Genomic DNA, 17,216 nt, shown 5'->3' on the forward strand with positions numbered 1-17,216 from the left:
CTCTAAGAAAAATACCAGCTAGGTAGTTGTGCTGTTCCTGTCACCTCCTCTTTCCTGCATAAATAACACTGTATTTGCTTGTTTTTCTAAGGACAATGTATATCACAAAGAACAAAACATGATTTTCATCATCTCTAAAGATCTTAAAAATATTTCTAACTTTGCTTTGGGCTAATAAGTACTGTTCCTTTCCTTTTTTAATATTTATTTTTTTAGTTGTAGTTGGACACAATACTTTTATTCCATTCATTTATTTTTATGTGGTGCTGAGGATTGAACCCAGGGCCCCGCACATGCTAGGTGCACGCTCTAACACTGAGCCACAATCCCAGCCCCAAGGATTTGTTTTAATAAATACATGTTTTAAAAATGTTACCATGTGCATGTCAGATATATAATAAATGTTAGCATTTATCTACCTTGGGTATTTTTAAATTCCCTATTGCTTGAACTTTACATATTTCAAGAGTTATTTGCCTCCACATAAATACAGGACAGGGCTTGATGGAGTCAATTTAGGGAAATAAACACAACCTTCTGACGTATAAACTATTTCATTGCTATGTTTGTTCAATAAACAAAATCATAGTGTGTACAAAACAAAAATCTATTTTATTTACATTGTAGGAAAACAAATATTTGTGTAGATAACTTTTAAAAATACAAGAATTTCCCAAAATTTTGTTTTACTTTTTCCTATATATTTCCTATTTTTTCAAACAAAATTTTAGTTGAGATTAATCCAAAATGTGACAAAAACAGCCATTAAAAGATTCTTAATTAGGTAATCATGTATATTTAAATTTGTTCATCTATTGGGCATGTCTGAAATAAATATTTCATTCTTTTCTCACCTTTCCTCTCCCTCAGACCTTTAGAATCTTTCCTTTACTGTGAGTGAATTCTATAAACAGTGGTCACAAAATGGATACTCAATGACCAGACTATGAGAGCTAGATAAATAAAAAAAAGGGGGAGGAGAAAAATGAAAGGATAGGAAAAAGAGAAAATAGGGAGATGATCACAGGGTACAAAATTTCACTTATGCAAGATAAATAAGTGGCTATAAGTGGAACTCAGGGGTAGACTGTGTGCTTAGCATGTACAATACTCTGAATTCCATCCCAGCACCATGTAAAAATATACATAACTTTTGGGGGTCAATTATACCTCAATAAAACTGGAAAAAAAATAAAAACAGTCAGGTGTGGTGGTGCATGCCTGAAATCCTAGTGACTGGGGAGGGTGAGGCTGGAGGATTGCAAGTTCAAAGCAGCCTCAGCAACTTAGTGAGGCCTTGTCTCAAAGTAAAAAAAAAAAAAAAAAAAAAAAGCCTGGGGAATGTATTTCAGTTGTTAAGCATCCCTGGGCTCAATTCCTGGTACCAAAAAAAAAAAAAAAAAGGAAGAAAGAAATGACGTCAGCAAGCCATGAGAAGAGGAAAAATAGTGTGAGATAAAAACTAGAGTATTGACCAAACTGAGAGGAATGAAGAAGCAAAGCTGCAATCATTCAAAAAAGAAAACAAAATTCACCATTACACTGAAACAGAGGTTTTGCCAGCTCTGAAATGGAAGAGTTATAAATTTATATCAGAACCTCACTCTATGTTTATTTTTATAAACATATTTTAAACATATTTGTTACTCTATTTATAATTATTCCTAAAATTTAATAGTAATTAATGAATACTTATTGGTTCTCTAAAATGGATCAGTCATGTTGTATGAATGTCTTCTGTTGTATTTATAATAATGTCATAAATTAAATCACTATTTTAGAGATGGGTTTAAGTGTATGTTTGAACTTGACTATAACTTAAAAATTGTAGCCATGATATTAATGACCAGCATAGACAGAACTTGCATGAGCAACACTTCCAGAGTGCAAACCAAACCTAAAAGATGTTTTGCCAGTGTTTTGATTATGAATCTGTTTGGATTATGAATCTCAACTTGGTGAGTCACAGATAAAGAAGTGTCATTGTGTCCCTTCCTTAAACAGACCGCAACTGTAAGATAAAATGGTACCAGGAAAAGTTGGCTCTAATCTCCATCTCCTGGGGTTGGGCTCCAAATTCCTTAATAGGACACCTATAGCACAAGAGTTTAAATCAAGAATCAACAAATGGGACATACTCAAACTAAAAAGTTTTTTCTCAGCAAGAGAAACAATAAGAGAGGTAAATAGGGAGCCTACATCCTGGGAACAAATTTTAACTCCTCACAATTCAGATAGAGGTCTAATATCCAGAGTATACAAAGAACTAAAAAAAAAATAAACAATAAGAAAAGAAATAACCCAATCAATAAATGGGCCAAGGACCTGAACAGACACTTCTCAGAGAAGGACATACAATCAATCAACAAATACATGAAAAAATGCTCACCATCTCTAGCAATCAGAGAAATGCAAATTAAAACCACTCTAAGATACCATCTCACTCCAGTAAGAATGGCAGCCATTATGAAGTCAAACAGCAAGTGCTGGCGAGGATGTGGGGGAAAGGGTACACTTGTATATTGCTGCTGGGACTGCAAATTGGTGCAGCCAATTTGGAAAGCAGTATGGAGATTCCTTGGAAAGCTGGGAATAGAACCACCATTCGACCCAGCTATTCCCCTTCTCGGACAATTCCCCAAAGGCCTAAAAAGAGCATACTATAGGGATACAGCTACATCAATGTTCATAGCAGGACAATTCACAATAGCTAGAATGTGGAACCAAACTAGATGTCTGTCAATAGATGGATAAAAAAAAATGTGGTATTTGTACACAATGGAATATTACTCAGCACTAAAAATTAACAAAATCATGGCATTTGCAGGGAAATGGATGGCATTAGAACAGATTATGCTGAGTGAAGTTAGCCAATCCCTAAAAAACAAATGCCGAATGTCTTCTTTGATATAAGGAGGGCAACTCAAAACAGAGCAGGGAGGAAGAGCATGAGAAGAAGATCACCATTAAGCAGGGACGAGAGGTGGGAGGGAAGGGGAGAGAGAAGGGGAATTGCATGGAAGATGGAAGGAGACCCTCATTGTTATACAAAATTACATAGAAGAGTATGTGAGGAGAAAGGGGAAAAAATAAAAAGAGAAATGAATTACAGTAGATGGGTTAGAGAGAGAAGATGGGAGGGGAGGGAAGGGGAAATAGGCAGGGGATAGGAAAGGTAGAAGAATGCAACAGATTCTAGTATGGCAGTATGTATAAATGTGGATGTATAACCAATGTGATCCTGCAATCTGTATATGTGGTAAAAATAAGAATTCATACCCCACTTGAATCAAATGTATGAAATATGTCAAGATCATTGTAATGTTTTGAGAAACCAATAAATAAACAAATAAATAAATAAAAATAAATGTCCATTACAAGTTTTTTCACAATCAAGATTCCAAACAACAATTTCAGAATTTTCAAATTTAACACTAGAGAGCTTATGGACACATCATTCATTTGTTGAATTGGGTCCCTTGATTTTGGTAGGTAGAGATTTTATTTGTAAGCTTAGTGTTCAATAATCCAAATTTGCTAAAGAGATTCAAAAGATGACCTTTTTAAACATTCAACTGATTGGATATTTTGATTTAAGATTTCCAACTGGTTTTAGGAAAAACGCAATAATGACTTGCCAGGCTCATTTCCAAAATATTTCATACTATTTTCAAAGAGGATTCACAAAGTTTTTATAACTCTCAAATATTTGTAAAATCTGATAAAATCAAAACGAGAATAAAAAAAGGTGCTGAAGTATTTTTGATACTTTAATTACTTTATTTAGATATCAAAGTATTTGATATTTTTCACATCTATTAATTTCATGGAATGACTATTGCAGTTTATTTGGATGCAAGTTATGAGCTATGTGTTCAGAAATGCCAATTCCAAGTTCATGTCTGATAATGGATTTCTTAATTTAGCAAGAAAATTGCTTTTACCAATATGCCACAGCCCACCAAAATTGGCCTCCTTATCATTATCACAATAACAACTAAATTTATCTGAAATCTTAAATGTTTTCACCAATTTTATAAAGCAATCATAATACTCTCAAATGTCTCATCTTTTTTTATTTGCTCTAATAGATATACATGACAGTAGAATAAATTTTGATACATCCTACATAAATGGAGTACAACTTCTTACTCTTCTGCTTGTACACAAAGTAGTATCATGACATTCATGTAATCATATATGCACATACAGTAATTCTATCCAATTCATTCTGTTACCCTTCTTACACCATATCCACTCCCTTCTCTTCCCTTCCCTTCCCTTTGTGTAAACTCAAGTACATCTATTCTTCCCTAGCCCCCATCTCCTTATCCTGAGTTAGCATTCACATGTCAGAGAAAACCTACAGCCTTTGGTTTTTTGGATTGGCTTCTTTAGCTTAGCATGATATTCTGCAGCTCCATCCATTTACCTACAAATGACATTATTTCATTGCTCTAAGGCTGAGCAATATTCCATTGTGTATATACACATTTTCTTTTTTTATTAAATTATTTATTTATTCTAATTGGTTATACATGATGGCAGAATGCATTTCATTTCATATTACACATATGAAACACAATTTTTCAAGTCACTGATTGTATACAAAGTATTTTCACACCTTTCATGTCCTCAAATGTGTACTTAGGATAATGATGTCTAACTCATTCCACCATCAATCCTACCACATTTTCTTCATCCATTCATCTGTTGAAGGGCATCTAGGTTCCATAGTTTGGCTATTGCCAATTGAGCTACTATCAACATTGATGTGGCTGTGTCACTGTAGTATGCTAATTTTAAGTCCTTTGGGTATAAACCAAGGAATGGGATAGCTGGGTCAAATGTGCATCCACTCCAAGTTTTCTGAGAAATCTCCATACTGCTTTCCCTAATGGTTTCACAAATTCACAGTTCCACCAGCAATACATGAGTGTACCTTTATCCCCACATCCTTGCCAAGACCTCTACAATAAAAACTATAGACTGCTAAAGAAAAAAATTGAAGAAGACCTTAGAAGATGAAAAGATCTCCCATGCTTTGGGATAGGCAGAATTAATATTGTCAAAATGGCCACACTACCAAAAGCACTACACAGATTTAAAGCACTTTCTATTAAAATCCCAATGACATTTCTTATATAAATAGAAAAAAAATTGTGAAATTTGTTTATAAAAATAAGAGACCCATAATAGACAAAGCAATCCTTAGCAAGAAAATTGAAGTAGGAGGCACCACAATACCAGACCTTAAACTGTACTACAGAGCCATAGTAAAAAAAGTGGCATGGTATGGGCACCAAAACAGACATGGAGACCAGTGGTACAGAATAGAAGACACAGAGAAAAACTCACATAAATACAGTTATCTTGTTCTAGACAAAGGCACCAAAAACATTTATTGGAGAAAAGATAGCCTCTTCAACAAATGGTGCTGGGAAAACTGGAACTCCATATGTAAACCCCTATATCTCACTCTGCACAAAAGTCAACTCAAAGTGGATCAAAGACTCAGGCACTAGAACAGAGACCCTTTGCCTAATAGAAGAAAAAGTAGCCCTAAATCTTTACCACGAAGGATTAGGAACTGATTTCCTTAACAAGACTCCTAAAGTATAAGGAGTAAAATCAAGAATCAATAAACGGGATTGATTCAACCTAGAAAGCTTCTTCTCAACAAAGGAAACAATCAATAAAGTGAAAAGAGAGCCTATAGAATGGGAGACTATCTTCACCACATGTGCCTCAGATATAGCATTAATCTCCAGGACATAACGAGAACTAAAAAAATTTAACACCAAAAATCATCATCATCACCATCATCATCATCCAATCAGTAAATGGGCAAAGGAACTGAACAGACACTTTACAGAAAAAGAAATACAATCAATCAACAAATATATAAAAAGCTGTTTAACATCTCTAGCAATTAGAGAAATGCAAATCAAGATTTCATCTCACTCCACTCAGCATGCCAATTTTGAAGACTATGATTAATAATACATGTCTCATCTTAACAGAGTGAAATTCTAGATGTATTTGTGTTCATGTCTTGAAAGTAAAAATATAAATCATTATTAGATAATTTCTAAATTTGATTTCTTCTATTTTGACTGATCCTTAGTTTAATGCCATTGTTATGAAACCATCACATTTCAAACATCTTTTACACATGAAGCTATTCCTTTATTGATGAAATCAAATGCAATAACAGGAATACATGTTGTCATAAAAATTCAGAAACAAAAATGAGATTAGAACAGGACAACTTATTTGATCTCAATGAAATGCTATATCTCAAGAATAAATGCATAAATTCACATTCTGGAACTGCATGCATTAAACCAATACCTTTATGTTTAAAAATGTCTAACATTTTGAGTAGGTACCAATGTTTGTTCAGAGTATCCATGTTTTCTGGTTTTCATGTGATCAGGAGTATCATCAATTCAAGCCCCACGGTGAATATAAATACCAGTAGACAAGCTACACAATCAACTTTCTTGACTTCCAGAAATTTAGCCCTTAACTTTTAATATCCACATGCAATTTTTTTCAATTTATTTGTTCTCAAGGACATACTGAAAGTAAAATGTTTATCAAATAATATAATGAATTTTATAAGCCAGTGTGATGGAACATACTTGTAATCCCAGCAACTTTGAAAGTTGAGGCAGGAGTATCACAAATTTGAGGCCAGCCTCAACAAATTAGTGAGGCCCTATGGAACTTAATGAGAAGCTGTCTCAAAATAAAAAGGCTGAGTATGTAGCTTAGGGTACAAGTGAACCTGGGTTCCATCTCCAGTGATGTGTAGTGGTGATTTACGTTGCCATAGAGAAAGAGTAAGTAGTAGCTTATGGTGACTGACAAAACCATAGTAGGAAGCATGCTCAGCTGCTCTCTGCTGTAGAGAACAAATCCCAGTCTTTAATTTCTGAAATAAGCTTCTTCTCAGAAACACATTTCAGTTCATCTCACCTATCATTTCCCACATGTTGCCAACTTGAGAATTGATGATGTCAAATGTCAAGCCCAGGCACAGTGCCTAATACACCAAATGGCCAGCAGGGACAACAGGAAGATTTCTCCCACCACCTCCTGAGACCACCTTGGGGCCTGAAGGCATCTTCCTTTCAGCTTCCTTGTGTATGTCCTACAAATTTTCTTCAGGTCATCACAGCTGATTCTATAAATGTGGAGACTAAACTAACTTTCAGACTGGAGTTAACATGTACTCCAGATATAGGTAACCACATGGTAAAGCTAAATCTAGTCCAGCTCTAAAACCAGCAGTGGGTGCATCTTGTCATGGCTAATAACTTCCCCTTTACTCCAGCTTTTGTGTTTCTTCTAACCACCTTCAATTTCAGCACATCTCTAAAATTTTGACTCAGGATGAGAAGGGAAATATCTCTAGACTTGTCATAAAGAAAGTTGAAGAAGAAAAATAGAAAGATGAAATAAGAAAGAAAAATAGGGCAAAATTAATAAGAGAGAGACAGAAAGGAAATGTGTAACAAATCCTCATTGATATCTACCCATAGGTAATTTGATCAAGAGACATTGTAAATATAAAATTTATCTTTTCTTTTTCAAATTCTTATCACAGAATTGCTTCACAAATTAAATGATAATATTTTCATGGTGGATGACTTTAATTCTTTTCAAAAAGAAACATTTCCTTAGGGTTCAGGCAGTTCTTTGTTACAAAAATAGCAGATGTAAACAGTGACAGTTGGACACCAACTGAGCCCCCCAAAGGCAGGAGGAGATATTATTTTCTATAGTGTCAAAATTAAAATGTGTCCATTTTAAATTATCATAAAGAACTTATTTGTGGCATTTTGACTTCTATGTAACCTCTTACTGACCCCAGAGACAACATTATCAAAATGATGTTCATAAAGTAGGCAACTAAAAGAACATTAACTTTGCACCCAGTTTGGTACCTCTCACTATGAAAAGAAATTCATGTATGAAGTAGTTGAATTACATTTCAATAAAGAGTAATCTGTATGCTTATTATAGCACATTCTTAAAAACACCTTACCAAAATATTTTGGGGGGATACCAGGGATTGAACTCAGGGGCACTGGACCACTGAACCACCATCTCCAGCCCTTTTGTGTATTTTATTTAGAGACAGAGTTTCACTGAGTTACTTAGCACCCTGCTTTTGCTGAGACTGGCTTTCAACTTGAAATCCTCCTAACTCAGCTTCAAAGGCCCCTGGGATTATGGCCATGCACCACCGTGCCCAGCTCTTACTAAAAATTTAAGAGGAAAAATAAAAACTTTTAGATGTCTTTAAAAATATTTTTTGCTGTAATGATTCCTAAAATGCCATTAATATAATTTAAGAAATAAGATTTAAAGATAAAATTATTTTGGTACTTAAAAAACCAACCAAACAAACAAAGAAAAACACATGTACAGACCTTGAAAGCTCTGATCTTGAAACTATTTCTACTCTGATAACTGTTATCTCTAGGCTATGTGATATATACTGTAAAGACACTTGTCTTTCAGCTTATTTATATTGATTCGTGAAGCCAAATGACAGAAGACATGTAAGGTGATTGGAGCAGCACAGAAAAGACCTAGTTCATGCCACTACCTTGTAATTTTCTTATGAAGCCCTAGGTTTCTCAAAACACATATTTCAGCAACATTTTGCTCTCTGAATTAGTCAAAGTTTCCCTCAAAATGTCCCACTTTATCACTTTATCTGCAAAAAAAAATGGTGAAAAGACAAGTGCAAATTCATAGAATATTATTTAAAAAATATACACACCATGATTCCCTGAGTAAATAAAATTAAAGATAATTTTTCCATATAAAAATGTTATTTCTTTTTTAAACTTGGTCATGGTAAAAACCAATGTTTGAAACTTTCCCCATCCAGTTTGATAAATGTCAGTACGTTGTGTTGTGCTTCACTTGATGTTCTATTCTCAGTGGGAAAACTGATTTACGGAAGAGAGGTTTTTATTACAATACGTTAGATGCTGTATCACAATAATTCAGCCATCAGGCTTCTTTGAATGGGAGGTATGGAAGCCACCTTTTCACCTAAACATTGAGAATCTTACTATCACTCAAATGCTTGTTTGAAAAATAATCTTTAAATAAATTTAAAATTTGAAAAATCCTGGAAAGTAAATTCAATGAAATGCATTGAAACAGTCACTGTTCAATCCACAGAAGTAGTTTTGGTCAATCATCAAAGTCAACAGAAACAACAGGCTCCTTTAAGCACTGGATTATTGAACTTTATGAATAAGCCAGTAGAAGCCACCCGGTACAGAGATCCAAAACCTCCTAGGAGCCCCAAACACACTTCATCAGGAGAGACAAGGCTTGGTGTGCACAGACCACCTCAGCTGAAGGAAGCCATCCATTCAGTTTCCTCACTGTTCCCTTAGGGTGCATGACAGTATCCTGTCTTTATGCCTTCCAGTCACATTGCCCCCTCAGGGTACATGGCTACCTGCTACTGCCTGCTAGAGACACTTCTCCTCATTATACCAGTTAGGCAAAGTACAGTTTACCTATTAGAATTCCAAGGATGAGGCAAAGATGCTCCCTAGGCTTGTGCCATTATTATGGATCTGATGTCCTTCTGTCATCCTGTGAATTTGTCACAGGAGGATTCAATTCAGCATCAAATCCTCAAGTGTTTCTGGAGCTTGAGGAAATGTCACAGACCACCAATTAATCATGTCCCTCCATAGATAAAGTTAAAGTGAGTAAAATAAGCATCTAAAAGCCTGGGAAATGTTGGCTACTTCTGATTTATCTCCATTCATTTGGCCCTTCAGTTTCTTCTACTTATTTACAATGAATTACAGAAGATCCTTCCAAATTACAAGGCCTGATTCAGAAGACTGTTCTTGAGCTAACTTACTTCTATATCAATGATACCAAATGCTCTCTGTGTCTCAAAATTTCAATGACTCATTCATGTTCCAATATTTCATGAGAGGACCCAGTCTTGTGGTATGTATTATTTCATGTTATTTTATCTTTAATAGAAGTTACTTTTCTCTAATTATAAAAGGATTTAGTTTTATGGAATAAAGCTATAAAAATGGGATGGAAGAAATACTAAGTAACCTAGAATCTCACACTCCAAAGAAAACCACTGCTGCATTTCTAGCTCTGGGAGTAGCAACATCAGTATGTGAGTGGGCATCTTTGTAACTACATTCAGGAAAGAAAACTAAAAGAGAGGAAAAAAAGCTAAGATTGAGAGTTACATCAGGCCCTGCTTACCCCTAAGGGGAATGCTTCCAAGTCTCAATCTCAGGAGGTTGAGCATCCATGTTCCCTACCAAGTGGACATCTGCCCACCATCATCTTGGAACAGGGTACCACAACTCTAGAGTCACCTACCAAACTGTCTCCAATACACACACACACACACACACACACACGGACGTGAATAACAGGACAAACCAAGACCCCTTCTCCCATGCTCCCTTTAACCATGCAGCCTCTGTAATTCTCATTCTGATGGCTCTATTTAGAGACTGACTTGAGATTACATATATTCTCATAGCTGAAAACAACCATGGAAAGTGAAACTTTCAAACATTCACTGTTAATCACCATGTTTCCTCAAAAACTCCTTAAAGCCAATATACCAATGAAATGGGAGTTTGGGTTTTAGGAGAAAAGTGGATGGAAGATATGAACAAGGGTATTCAGCTCCTGACTCAAGGAAGTGGAGAAGTGGAGATGCATTTTCCATCTCCACCACCATAACACCCCAAAACTGGAAAGAGATTGGGAAGGACAGTTTGAATGAACAAAGGTAAATTTTCCCTCTGTAAATTGCCCACGCCCCCAAGGCACAATAAGTCCTCTCAGCAAAAGCCAAATGTAAAACCTGATCTAGAATTACAAAGAAGAAATGGTTTTGAATTCACTGGGAATAAATGATGCATTTTCCCCCCATAAAGAGTATGTTAAAGAACCTCAAAACCCATATTGCAGATAGCTTCTCACATAATTTTAATGATCCATGAAGTTATCAGATAGGTTATCTGATAAGCAGAGTTTTTTATTATTATTAATGTAGTTAATGGACTAGATCAAACATTTTTTTGCATTTCACACTTTGCCTCTTCCGGATGCGACCTTTAACTCTGATTTGCCTAGTAAGATGCATTTAGACCACAGAGATGCCTTTACTTCAGAAAATAATATAGAGCTTAATACTATTGCCTTTTTCTCTCAATTCAAAATTTTCTTATCCAAAGCTAAAAATATTCTTGGTATTTGTTCACATTTTACTGCGTTTTGTACATTCAAGAAGTTTTCATTGTGTAACCTAAATGCTGCTCTGCATATTTGTCTAGAGAGCTAGAAAAATCTATACACTTTGAACACAATGTATGTGGTCATAAAGATAATTATAGGACTGCAATGACTTTTAAATAAGCAATGTATAGTACTGGTAAGAATATTTGATAATGATATTTGAGTAGTTCTTATTTGTTAATGAAAACTAGGCATAGCTTTGGGTGTGTGTGGGGGGGCTGGGGGGATTCTTCTGTAGCCACTCCATTTACCCTGGAAGTATTTAATGAATTTGTGGAAATTTAAATTGCTGCAACATGTGAGTACCTCAAAATATATAGCAGTTAAGTTTTCAATAACCACAACCTCATTCTAATATTGGGCGTCAAAGATAAGATGTTTACTTCCTTGGAGATTAGAACTGTGGTAATCAGAGCCTGGGAAGGGAGTAGAAGAAGAAGGGTTGATGAGAAGTACAGGGGTGAAGTTGGATGGGAGGAGTATCTTCTAATGTTCTATAGCATAGTGAAATAACTATGTTTGACAGCAATTAAATATTACAAATAACTAATAGAAGATTTTGAATATTCCAAGAACAGAAACAGATAAATATCTGAGGTGATACGCCAATTAAATTGATATAATCATGATACATTTTTACACATTTTTATATACATCTTGAAATATCACCTGTGTTTCCTAAGTATGTACAATTAGCTGTGTCAATTAAAAATCAAAATATATACTTTTTTAAAAAGATTTATTATTTCTTCTTTTAATTACATGATTTGTGAGAATCCCTAATTTTTTTTTCCTAGTACTGTGGGTGAACCCAGGGGCATTTGGCCACTGAGCTATATTCCCAGTTTTTTTGTTTGTTTGTTTTTTGTTTTTTTAGCTTTTATTTTGAGACAGGACCTCCTTCCTAGGCTGGCCTTGAACTTGAAATCCTCCTGCTTCAACCTCAATTGCTGGGATTACAGGTATAAGCCACCACATCTGGCAAGAATCCTTATTCTTGTTGTGAGGAGCTGGCTCTTCCTTTACCTGTAGTTCCTATCTCTGTGTGGGGTAAACACTAGTCAGTACCTAGGAAGACTATTATCCTGGCAATGAGGTAAGGACTCCAAAGAATGTGTGTGAGAAGGAAGAAAATGGAGAGGAGCAACTGGCTGCTTCCTTTCTCTCTAATCTTCAGGTGAGGAATAAAGCAGAGTGACCTTGATTATAAAGTAGAAGAATGTACTCATAAAACTTCTGAAGAACTTCACCTCTGCAGTGAGTAAGCAGCCTATCCCATATATTCCCCTGCTTGTACATGCCTTGCAGCCCTCTATTGTGTCCTGGCTTGCCACCACCAAGGAGCACGTGAGTCATAAAATATCCAAACCCTATCTGTCGAATCCTCAAAGTTCCTTCTTTGGGACTGAAAAACCCCTGCAGCCCAGGGGGTTGAACACTGTATTTATGAATGTGTACTTTTTTTTTGATTGTTGTTTCTCTTAGATAAGTATACTTAATAAATATTTGCATAGAAAAATTAACAAGGGAAATAATTTACAAGCATTTTTGGACATTACAATACCTTCAGAACTCTGTTCCAAACATGTGTTATATCAAATTATAACAAGAAGTTAAATTATTTGCTAAACTATAAGCATAATTCTTTGTGATTGATACACCTAATACAAACAAACAAAAAATAAATAAATTCCCCAGGGAAATCTTTGCCGGTAGGAGAGAAATGTTACAAATTCTCAATCTAGATCACAGGCAAAAGCTGAGATATAGATTTCAATGTCACATATAAATCTAAAATCCTTTGACATGACATATGACTTAAATATGCATTTTAGCTGCAGCTTTCCGTATCCCTTAGGCTGGCAGGTAGACAATTATTGCAGGGGTGGAGCAATTCAGAATAAAGTACAATCCAGGTTTTGTAGCCACAGGTAGTGTGGTTATGAAAGTTTACCCTTGTAACAACAGAGAAGCAAATAAAATTTAGGGAAGTTATATATTGGAATTATGTATTTCCATTGTGTCTTTAGAATAAAGAAACTCTCAGGACTTGGGATGTATGTAGCTGGCCGGTAAAATGCTTGCCTACCCAGGAAAAGGCTCTGTGTTCAATTCTCAGTACTAAGAATAAAAATAGATTAGAATAAAGAAATTTTCAAACTTTGCTCATTTGTATTATTAATGAAATGTCCTCTGATAAAATGATGCTCTTTTTTTTCAACCATAGAACTCTTTTAAGGTCTAAGAGGAGTAGGACTCAGTTGAACAATAAGGACCAAAGTGATAGCAGAGACTTTATTGGGATCCTTAATTCCAGTTTATCTTTTCCACTCTACTTGTCAGGGAGTGAAAAGGAGTCTGTCTAGTACACATTATTTGTGAAGATAGAAATTAACTTATAGAAGTACAAAAGAAAATGAATTCCACTTTAAGGATAGTTATGCTCATATTTTCACAGGAGAAAAAATATGGAGGTAGCATAATTAATAATGACTTAAATGGATCATTGGTTTAATTCTTTTAAATGGAGAAGCTTATAAGACTTATGACATGGGTCATCAGTACAAGAAAACAGGTTACAGGAAAAGCATATATTTTACAGTGAACATTTGTAGATTGCATATTGGAATAATTTGTATGTATTTATTCAATATATTGCAAACAAGAGAGAGTTAAAAGGTAAAAAACTACTAAATACATGTTTGTTTTTATCCCAACCACAGGACAGATTGCTGAGCAATCTTTCATAAAACTTGATTTTTAGTTTCCAAAATTTTCCTGGAGCAAGAAGAGATGGCAGTGTTTGGAAATGGGAAAACTAAAACTGAAAACATCTCAAAATAAAATTCTCTGTAGAAACTGCCTTTTTCCTGGGTAGAGTCATGCTACAGGCATCCTTCCAGGGAGATAGACTCCTTGCCACCTAAGCATACTAGCATGAGCATATATAAATCAATCCTTCTATCACACAGATGAAAGCTGAGCAAGCCTACAGGTAACGCAGAATGGTCTGCAATTATTCAGCCTCACCTCATCTCACTAGTATAGAGAAGAGAACTTATTTCTAAATGAAGTACAAATCCCATAGTAGTAGTTTTGTTTGGCTAACAGGGTCATGTGACTCAGTGTCCATGAGTTTCCAGAGGGCTGTTTTGATACCCTTTTCCCTAGAATCCATACAGTACAGCAAGGCCATTTTCCCAAAAGTAATAGTACCACTAATTCTAGACTGGAGAAGAGATGATGGTCATATGCAATTGAAGCCATGTCCTCCTCAAGTGACAACACCGCAGGAGCACTGTTGGAAAGAAACAGAAATACAAAAGGTCTGATTTGCTTCTGCCATGTACTTGCATATTTTAGATATCTAAAAATTTTAGTGGATATTAAAAATGTACAGATAAACAGAATAATCTCCAAGTCAGGCTTATTTGAGGTTCTCTCTCTCTCTCTCTCTCTCTCTCTCTCTCTCTCTCTCTCTCTCTCTCTCTCTCTCACACACACACACACACACACACACAATCTTTCAGAATGCTCAATGAAGAAAACCAGCCTTACTCAACCTTAGGTTTGACAGAGGTTTCAAAGGCACACACTGGACAATTACTGCAATGCATGAGCCTTGGGTCCATTTATAATATTTGGGAATTGTCCTAGAGATTCTGATGCACAATGTTGATAAGCTAGCCAACTATACATCAAATAGGCCATATTGGAGATATAACCAAAAGGAATGGTGCCCTTAGGGAGCTTTATATTCTATCTATCTTCTCTAAGCCTTACCCAGGCTCTAAGGTAAAAGATCTTAAAATATTTTGTAGCAAAGTTTTCCATTAATTTTTTTCCCAAATGAAGTCTTTACTCAGCTGTTCAACATATACAGCAAATAAAAGTAAAACGATTTAGGTTGAGTGTGGGTTTGGGAAGGGAGCTTGCCTAGGCCCAGCTTCTTCCTGCCACTAGACCTGAGGCTGGTGTATGTAGCTGGGGCTTCAAGAGAAAGCAATTGGACAACCATTATTCTTGTGGTCAGTCAGAGTTGATCTAACCAATGAAGGAGCAGGATTTATAGATGTTAAAAGTCTTATTGTGCTGATTTCTATGCCAAATTTTACTCTGACAATATGATTTTCAGAGTAATTTTTAAATGTGGGAAATTCAACCAAAATTCCCTCAAACAGTAATGATTTGCTATTAGAAAACAAGTAGAACAAATCTTATGAACAAAGTATAGAAAAGAAAATGTTTGCTTTTAACAATAGATAGAGTACCATGGAAGAATTGGATAAGGAAAACTTAGACAATAAATCCAAACCTTTCAGTAGAACCCAGCTCTCCCAGTGATATATAAACATTCCAGAGACCATGGAGATTTTGAAATCACTGCAGAGGGAATACAAATACAGTTTGTAGAGGTTAATTAGGGCATTAGAGGACAATATTCCCATTTGGAAAGTTTTTTTTTAATAAATGGATTGAAGAAACATTTCAAATAGATTTCTGAGAGAAAACAAATGAGTTTTTGGATTTAAATTTAGTTGAAACAAGTTTATCCTAATGTAACATGCCTTAGAATAACTATGAAGATCATCATATATACTGCCCAAAATACAAGAATCAATATTTTTTCTCCAATTGAGACAACTGGAGAATTAAAGCATATAGAAAAGAGTTTTTTTTTTTTTTTTGTTTTTTTTTTTTTTTTAGTAGTGTGGAAATTCTTGAAAGTGATATATGAAGACTGGTAGCTTGAAAAGGGTTAGACAAAGCTGATGTCATAATGTCTACTTCCAAATGCTCAATGGCAGTAAATGTACTTCTTTCCAAACCCTAAGAGCAGCTCAAAGATGTTATGTATTTCATCATTCCTTTTAAAAAAATGATACTTATATCATCCTATGAGATAGTCATCTGCTCTACTGCAATTATTCTGAGAATCAAGGAATCTATGACAAAGGACTTGTCATTCATCCACTGAGCAAACAGATACAAGGCAATGTCACTATCTGTAACAGGTGCTGAGGATAAGCAGCAAATAAGATATAATCTCTGTGAGAAATGCACAGTTCAAGGTAAAATAGATATAGAGATCATGTCAGCATGATATAGGTATTCTGAGAAGTAACTACAACATTATCTTTGGAAAGATAATTAAGAGGATGTTCAGGAAGGGTTTGTCACCTATAGGGAACCTAGATATACAAGTTGGCCAGGAGAGGAGAGTGATGAAAGGATGTTCCAGTGAGAGGGGTCACAATATGCAAAAACCTAAGGGCCAAATACAAAGGTCATGTTAGAGGCTCAGGAATCATTCAGTGTCACTGAAGTAAGAGTTAGAGAAGGGGTGTTATGATACTATGCTGATGACATAAACAGAATCTAGACAATGAAAGGCCACAGAATGCATGTCAGGGATTTGAGGCATTATCATGTACATACATAATGAGAAGGCAATAAGGCTTTCAAGCAAAAACTGATTTTTGCTGGATCTGAATATAAAACAGATTATTCTGACTGGAGGTGGAGAAGGGTGTGAAGGTGAGCAAGACTGTATGCAAGAAGAACAGTGAAGAGGGAACAGTTCTTCAGTAAGAGAATTCAAAATTTCATTGGGACCAAACAGAGGTAGCAGAAGTGAGGACAGAGTAAACTGCCCTGATCCAACTGGTCTTTATGAGGCCCAGCAGATAAGACTTCACAGCAGGAAGGACAGAGACCAAAAGAAAGGAAGTAGGAAGCCTTCTGGGTTTTTGGTCTTGGCATTGGGTGTCCTTAAATGGGGAATACAGGCTGGATTCTGGTTGATGAATTTAGTTTTTAACATGTGGAACTTGGGGTTTCTGTGATTCCCCAAGAGAAATTCTTGTGTTTTCTCTATTATTTTC

Source organism: Marmota monax, unplaced genomic scaffold, assembly GCF_021218885.2.
Source record: "Marmota monax isolate L192 unplaced genomic scaffold, Marmota_monax_Labrador192_F-V1.1 WCK01_AAM20220418_F8-fsc00091, whole genome shotgun sequence".
In the NCBI taxonomy this organism is placed as follows: Eukaryota; Metazoa; Chordata; class Mammalia; order Rodentia; family Sciuridae; genus Marmota; species Marmota monax.